At 35.0% G+C, this 8903-nt stretch overlaps 1 long non-coding RNA gene across 3 annotated transcripts in view; it reads right to left on the reverse strand.

Moving 5' to 3' along the window:
* LOC129368203 (uncharacterized) overlaps window positions 1-8809 on the reverse strand; it is a 44916-nt gene extending 36107 nt beyond the window's left edge. For all 3 annotated transcript variants that reach the window (XR_008606808.1, XR_008606810.1, XR_008606811.1), the window contains exon 1: window positions 8713-8809. This is a non-coding gene — a long non-coding RNA (uncharacterized LOC129368203). The remainder of the gene's footprint in view (window positions 1-8712) is intronic.
* Between the last annotated feature and the right edge of the window lie 94 nt (window positions 8810-8903).

Here is an 8903-nt window from a genome sequence, read left to right on the forward strand (position 1 = left end):
CGGAAGTGGACTATTAAAATAAAATCTGTGTAAATGGAAATATTTTGTTTGTAAATGAATTATGTATATTTCTAATTATATATATCTTATATATCTTGTTTGAAACAGAGGCATTTCTTAATGAATGCAGAAATTGTGACTGAAAAATGATCCACCATTGTTTGTTTTTTAGCTGATGCCAAATCACCCACATTATTGCCTTTACTCTTTGGCAATGCACCTTTACAAGCATCACCCTATGGTATGTAATGCTGGCTCATTAAATGTGCTACTGTCATCACGCACGTCTTTGCATCTTTAAGACCGAAGCAGCAAATGCATGACAGACTCCCAATCAGCAGGATCCATGATCTCAGCTCAGGGAGAAGAAATATTGCAAAAATAGAGAAAAAAATATATATATATCATCGCTTAAAATAGAATATGATTAGTCAGGCAGGCAGGAAGAAAGAAGCACTGTCAGAGGAAAATAGAGCTTATACATGCCTGCTCACAAAACACTCTGCATCAAACTTCTGAATAAAAATAATCCCTCATTTTTTAAAGTTTGCATCAGCTGACATTAATACTCAAGTCTGTGTTCTTGCTTCACCATAGACAGACAAATATCCCCGCACAGCATCACATCCGGAGCAGATTTATCACGTGTACCGAGCTGATGTGCTGCGTCGAGGCTTTGGCCTTATCACCGCCGGCAGGTATGCGAAAGCTCAGCAGAACCGATTGAAGCTTTGGATGTGGAGCTTGCCGTTCGATTTTTGTCTTGGAAATCAGGTCTGAGAATTGCAACCTGTGCAGAAGCGAATGGCGTGAGATCCTCTCTAAGACGATTCTCCCGGTTCTAAACCCTGATATCTTCTCAATCTAGTCAGCAGCAATGGATACGTTTTAAAGGGTTTTGACTCTTTGAGTTGAATGTGTGAACAGATCGAAAGCCTGTAAATGAACTCTCATTGTTTTTTTATTTATTAATAGGCAACCCAGATCAACTGGAACATTTTGAAGTGTAGTTTTTCTTTTGCTGTGCTTGTTTCTCGTTCATCTGGTTTTGCTGTGTTTGTATTTCCTTCTAATTCACATAAAGCACTTTAAGCTGCTTTGTTGTTGAAACTGTGCTATGTAAATAAAATTACCTCAACTTACCTGAAGTTGCTAACTAAACTGAAAAAACACAAAATCTTACCAAGCAGAAGAAAAACTACACTAAAATATTCCAGTTGACCTGAGTTGCTAAGTTGAAAGTGTAAGATAATAAAGATATGTTCATTCTTATGTACATAAGTCAAATGTTTTAAATCAATTTTTTAAATGTAACCTTTTCAAAGTCATTCAAGCAAGTATATTTTAAAATGCAAACTCAGTGGTTGGTGGTTATGATCCTTGATTGTTTGTGTTTTGTTATTTATATTCATTTAGGTTTTGCCATATTCTGTTCGGTTTCCTGTGCTCATTATTGTTCAGTCTGTGTTGCCATACAGCTTCATTCTTCCTTAGTTTCTTGTTTTATTTTGTTCAAAAATGTCTTGTTAAAACGTGTTAGGATTAGGTAGAATTTCACTTATAATATTTTTCCAGAACCAAGACTTAGATAATGTCAAGATTAAACAAATTTTGAATTTAATTGTGCTTCTCAATGATAAAAAAAACAACATTCATGTATGGTTAGTAGTTCTGTAGTTTTATTCTCAGCTGTGCACAGCTTTCTGTTCTGAGTTGGCTTTATGAAAAATTAATGTATAGACGACACTGTTATTCAACCGCCTGGGTGAAGTGTGGCTTTACAGAAGGATCTATTTATGGTTGCAGTGCACTTCCATAAAATACAGAGAGGTTTTAGAAACAGACATAAAAAAGGTGGTCTTACGTTTATTTACCAATAAACAATAGGAACTATATAAACTGTGATATAAGAAAATTAAATTAGCTTCAATGTGTAATTTAAAATGGTAATAATAATGAAAGAAAAAACTAATGAACACATCAGTAAATTCTGTTTCTGTTAGTTTGCATCCCTAGAGGATACTAGCAATAGTAATTAGAGCAGCTATCATTAATTTCACTAGAAGTTGAACTACTAATAATCTGCAGTCCCACAGAAAATTTCAATCGCTTTTCATTCATAGCAATAATTTCCATTTTATTGTCCCTGCAAAATCAGAAAACATGTTAAATATGTAGTCATTTTAATTTAATGGTAGTTTAATTACTAAAAAAGTCTAATTTCATTTACACCGAATTTCAGAACCTGGACAATGTACTCAAAATAATCACACTGGGATAAAATGAGAAGCCATATTTTAAATTTCAACATGAACACCGATTTCTTTCGTAGAGAAAATTTCCATTTATTTTGAAATATGCAGAACTGGTAGAGTTTGAGCATTATTGACTCAAAAGGGCTGAAAATAACTGCATAACATTTTTTATTATTATTATTTTGTTCTTCACAATAATGTACTAATTGACGTTGGCCAATCACAAAAAATACTTTCTAATTACTATGTGGCAAATGAGAATCAAAGGTATGTCAACACTTTTCTTAGACACTCTATATATATTAAATAATTGGTTTAAATGTATCACAGTCCACATATACTGGTTGTTACTGTGCTTCTGCTTACGTGAAAATAGATGTGCCAAGAACCAGATGTTAGATTCTTTCCTTCTCTCTGATGTTTCTCTGAATTTAGCCCATGACAATCCTGCAGAGCCGCACCTCCTCTCAGTGCTCATGTTGAACAACATCACACTTTTTCGCTGTTTATCGCCTCCATTTCCAACTTTTGGGCTATAAAGTGTCTTTGATGCAATTCTTGGCTTCTTGATACAATGAGAACTGTGCAGCACCATTAGTGGTCCGGGACACGAGGATGCTTTGCATCGACTCGATGTTTTCCGTTGCTTTTGATCAAAAGGTTTTGAAGGATTTATTTCAGTGTTTTTAATGACTGCAGGGCCCGCGGTGATTTATCTCCACATTAGGTTGCAGCTCTGCATTAGTTGCACAGACAAAGTAGAGCCTCCATCCCCCTAATCATTAGGTAAACACAGCCTCTTTTAGTCTCCTCGGTGTCCTGGTTTCTTGATCATGTAATACTTTCCTGTCCATTTTACAAATTACCGTCATGCAAAAATATCATCCATCCTTCAGAAGATTTGGAGCAAAAAAAAAAAAAAGTATTTTCTCTATACATTTCTATGACACTGTTAACCAAAAAGGAAGGTCTGCTTTATAGTTTGCAGAAAAAAAACAAGAGATTTTAGTTATGTTTAATTATTAAATCTACAATAACTAGTCTCAGGTATTTATGTTTCTTCATAAAAGCTCAGAAATCTGACATCAGATCCTTTTTATGCTTCACCGCCCAACTTCACCCTTCTTTGCCCTTTAATAAATGGTTTCTGGTTATGCTCTAAAATCTTAAAAGTGCACTTCAAAATCCATTAGGTTTCTAAAAAAGAAAAAGGGTTTGAGATTCAGGGATATGTGCGTCATGTTCCACTCCAACAGATCCAATAGATCTATTCCTATCCAAAAGGAAAGTATTAAACAAAAAAATTTAAAAAAAACATATTTACCATGTTGGCATAGGAAATAGTTGAACTGCGATGCAGTGGCTACATTTTAAGAGAACGGAAAGCAAAAGTAAAAATCAGACGTTTACATTGAGGCTCTTAGTTACCAGTAAACAAGCTAATCTCTTCGCCACGGATTGATATTGTTCAAAAAAACGTAAGATTTCTTCTGTTCTTTTGAAACAATACTTATCCTGTTCTACTTAGTAACAATTGTGCATTTGGTGAATTGTGTGTAGAAAAGTGAAAATGTTTTTTTTTTTTTTTGTCATTGATGGAAAATATAAAACATTCAACACAAGTTACAATTTTATTTATACTTCGTGGAAGTTCGTTACCAGAAAAAAATGCTCATCACCAAATGAATTATTGTTTATAAACCATACGATATTTGGAAATATTGCTTATCTGCTTTGACACAAGAAATGTACAGTTGATAAATTTTGCAAAAGTAAAAATCAGATGTTTACTTTGTGGCACTTCCTCGCCAGAATTGTTTATAAAATTAATCTCCTAGCAACAGATTGTTATTGTTAAAACTTTTGAAACTTATTATTTAACAAGAATGATGCAGCTGGTGAATTTTGCAGAAAAGTTTAAAACAAATTGACATTGTTAGAAAATATTTTATAAAACAGACATTCAACACTAAAGTAAAAATGTAATTTATACTTCATGGCAGTTTGTCACCAGATAAAAAAACGCTCCTCTATCAACACTAAATTAATAAGTAATTTTATTGTCTATAAAACATAAGCTCTTTTAACGTTCTGCTTAACTGCTAGTACAAAAGAAATGTAGTTGGTAAATTTTGTAAAAGCAAAAATTTGTCACTTTGTTACCAGAAAACGAGCTCGTCTTTTAGCGACAGATAAACATTGTTCTTATTATTTTCACCATTTCTTATTTTCTGCAAATAAATACAAAATTTCTGCTTGGAATTTCAGTGACAGAGTATATGAATTAAATGTCACAAAGTTGTATTTCTGCAAATTGAGAAATAAACATGTACATGAGAATTGAACATTACAACTTCTTTGTGCAAAATTTTCCATCTCTTTATGTCCTGATGGATTCTCAGAAAACCATGTGAAACAAGTATTGCATTGTGATGCTAATGTTGCTGCATAGATTTGAAAATTGACTTGATTGAGTAAAAACCAATATGATTTTTGGCTACAGGACATCAAAATTACCCCACATTTTTGGCTCTTTACCACTGTAATACATTGGTCAGACTTGAGCATTTTCCTGTTGCAGAAATGCACCTCCTTCTCTGCGGTGCATGTTCTGATGCATTGCCTGTGCTGCCTGCCATGGTTACAATGACGATGTTTTCTGTCTCGTCTCTATGCCTCAGCTTCAGTAATCACTGACTTCTTCTTCAACTCCAGCTTTGTTTGCTTTTCCTCCCCAGAGACTTTGGATCTTTTTATCACTGTCACGCAGAAGAGATGCAGTGTTGTGTTTTTTTTTTTTACAGTACAGCTAATCTATGCTCCAGGTATTTTCTACAGATGATTCAAGCAGGTTCAGTGTTGCTAAAGCTACAAAAATATCTCTAAAAAAATGAGTGTTATTTTACCAAATACATTATTCAAAGATGTCCACACACTTCCTGCAGGCTGTGAAAAAAATTAATCATCTGATTATGCAGCAAGAAAAAAATTACTTTATTTTGCATTTTACTTAATTTTGCTTAACAGTTATTGATGAATGTCCCCATCTGACTAATTTACAGTCAAATAAAGCTCTCAGAGTCCAGCTGTCACAGTGTGGATTAATTTTGCTGTGTGCGTCGATAAGCACTGCCTGCTCTCAAGCTCTGGCTGTATTTTCCAAATCCTTACTGACAACAGCATCAGTGCAACCCGAAGTGTCTTTTAGCAACGAGATTCACTGCAAAGTGAAGGCCTGCAGATATTACTGCATTACATTACAGTGTGCCTTTGCATATTTGCTGATGGAAATCAAATATTTCCACGTGTGAAGTGTCTGAACCTGAAGGAACGGCAGTGCGGCGTCTGAAAGCTAAGATTTGTTACCAGCTTTGAGTCTGTTCAGATTTATTTTCCAGCATCATAAGGTCTCCTCTCCTGCCACTGCGAATCTGCCTCACACTCTACGTATGTCTGTCAGATTGCTTCACAGATTACAATCCCACACGCTCTGCTAACCGTACTCTAGCCCTCTGACGGATTAATTATGAAAGCCTGAGTTATGAAAGAATCTTGTTTTTATTCTCTGGAGCATGTGTCAAACTCGAGGCCTGTGGGCCAAATCCGGCCCGCCACAGCTTTGTATGTGGCCCTCTAGATTCTAAACACTTAGTGTGCTTAAATGTTATCTTATCAATCAAATTAATGTAGTTTTTAACCTTTTACTGAGAAATTATATCAATCAATTCCTTCAGTTTCTTAAGAATGCATAATTTTTTCTTGGTGTTTCGCAGACATGTTAGTAGTTCTTAGAATAAAAGAATAACGTTCATTTTATTTACACATATACTTATAAGAAGTAAAGCCGGAGAATTGATCATTTTAACTGTTAAATGTTTCAGAGCTGTACAGTAGAACATAAACCAGAGAAAAAGGAGTCAATCTATTTTTTTAAATCACAGATCATCATTTTGTATTGTACAACCTGCTAACGTGATTCAACATGGCAGCCCTCCAACACATTTTCTTCAACATTAGCATAATAAAAAGACACCTTAAGTTTTTTTGTTGAGTACTCGGGGACATTTGTGATTTAAAATATGTGTAGAAAAAAAAAAATCAAATTTGTTTTGCCTTTTCATTCCTTCAAAACCAGAGGCGTCAAACTCATCTTTGTTTTGGGTCAAATCAAAATCATGAATCCTCTTGTGTCAGAATGTATTTATAAAACTTGTTCATAAACCATTAAAATATTTATATTGAATATCTTTTCAGTCCCTCCAGGATTTTATGATTCTTTTTGTGATTTGTGTTTGTGGTACTAATTTGCAATTTTGTGCTTATTTATGATGGTAAATGTGACTTTTTAATCGCTGAACAGATCGTGGACTATATCTGACATCAATTAAATAATAGAATAAGAAAGTTTTTGAGGAAAAATCTGCAGTAAACTCCCAATTATTAGCGCAAAAAAGTGCAGGGAATTGTTGATTTTGTGTGAATTTCCACAAGACATTTTCCAAAACACTAGCAGCGTGGTTCTGCAAAGCATCGACTGAGGAGGATGAAAATAAATTCACGCCGCACTTTTTACAATCATTTCCTTCACGACTGTGCTCACATGATACCTCTTAGTCCTGCAGGAACCCAGACTCAAACTTATCTCAATTAATCTCCATTTGGAGTAACAGCAGTCATTTTTGTTTTGCGTTCATGTGAAACGAAAACCTCTTGACTTCTGTTAGATGGGATGAAAAGGCAAAAGAAATCAATAAAATCAGCAGTAAGATCATCAAACTGACAATGTTTGGTGATATTGTCAGCTTTATGTCAATGTTTTCAGTAATCACTCTATATGTACATGAATTTTTTCTTTAATTACTTCTATTTTGATTGTTATTGAGGGTCTCCTTAACTTCACAGCATGCTCCATTTGTCCCGCCTGGGTTGAAGGCCAAATGCAATAAAGAGCGGTGTTTCATTTCAGCTCATATTCCTCTCCTCATCTAATCCCATTAAGACTCACGCTCCAGGAAATAGCACTGCCTCATGGTAATGAAGAAATGCATTCAAAACGGCCACAGGGAAAAAGAAAAACTGCATTTTCCTCCAATAACTCCTACCACACATTCCAGCAGAGGCCACAGTTATTTACAAGGATTGGTTTTGTGTTTGATGATCCATTTGGTATTATTGGTAATAAATGCAAGGGGGGTTAAATGAAATGTTTGGTAAAGCCATTTGTGCAGAAGGAAATTGAAGCCTTCCTGGATTCTGTAGCACTTTAAAATCAGGGCTACCCATTTTTAGAAAGTCTTACGATTACAATAATATTGGCAAATATTACGATGACTAGGTCTGTGGCAATAATCAATAAATCACTTAATCGCATGATGAGTTTAAAACAAACTCAATAATTTCCATTAGCTTGATGTATCTCTTTTTCTCACTTTCTACCAAATACTGGAGGATACACATTTTAAGCTTGGTGTTTTGGTCTTAACTATTTTGAAGGACAGTTTTGTTTCCATAAGACTTCAGAATTTGTTTTGTTTATATATTTTGGATATTTAAAAGATTTTCCAGTTCCAGTGTTAAATGTTCATTAGAATTTAAAGTTACTGATATTTGATCTTGTGTTCTTGTGTCTTCCCATTACTATTAGATTACTTTAAAATGGTCTGAAAGCAGGGGTGTAACTTTGCGTTGCGTGGTGGGGACGAGGATGAGCCCCGGTGGGAGGCCAGAGCGCTGATGCAACCACAGTTAGTGAAAGACCTTTTCTTTTTCAGTGCTAAGAATAAAGCCAAAACTTACATGTGAATGTCAGACAGTCTTATTCAATTAACGAGGACATGCGTTCTGATCAGGCTTGTCAGATTAATAGTACGTTTAAAAAATAACCTTTTAGCAGGTATGAAACAGACTACAAAATATAAATATGTTAAAACTGAAGTAATTTCAATGATGCGATTCTGATTCAGTTGGCAAAACCTTTTGTCCTGGTGACTTTCACATGGCAGATGAGATGTGATCTGTCTTTAATACAGCAAAATATTAAAGATGCAAAAACTTTTTTGGCTTAAAGCTCTTAAAGTTTGGTTTCCGTCAGTTCTGCAAAAGATACAAGAGAGTACACAGCTATTTAATCTTTTTTATTGCCCAATAATTTAACTTTACTTAATTGTCGCTGTAGGGGTCATGGTTTAAACATAACAAACTTTGGCTTTCTGAAATATTCCATCCTTTTTGATGGTTGCTCTGAATATGGCGAACACATGACGCAGTCAGTTCAGGTGAAAGATGTAGGAAAAACGGGTGACGACCCGTTGCCCTGGCAACCAGTAAACAGCTTCGGGAGCGCGGAGCAGAAATTGTTTCAAATGCATCAGGAATTAACACAAAAATCCCCCGCAAAAACATTTCCCACACAAAATAGCATGTAAAAATATATATTTCCAATGAAGCTTTTACTGACCTGTGAAATGTGATCCCTTTGGACTTTGCTATCTTGCTATCGTAGTGTTGGCAACTGATATCAAAACCTTTCTTAGATTCTTTCCTTTATTGCGTCATTTCCTCCGACCACCGGCGCACACAGGAAGTCACGTGACGTCCAATCCATTAGATCACTGAGCGGACTTGCCGTTTATGTTTTAGAAAAGAATT

Source organism: Poeciliopsis prolifica, unplaced genomic scaffold (assembly GCF_027474105.1).
Source record: "Poeciliopsis prolifica strain line A6 unplaced genomic scaffold, Auburn_PproV2 SCAFFOLD018, whole genome shotgun sequence".
In the NCBI taxonomy this organism is placed as follows: domain Eukaryota; kingdom Metazoa; phylum Chordata; class Actinopteri; order Cyprinodontiformes; family Poeciliidae; genus Poeciliopsis; species Poeciliopsis prolifica.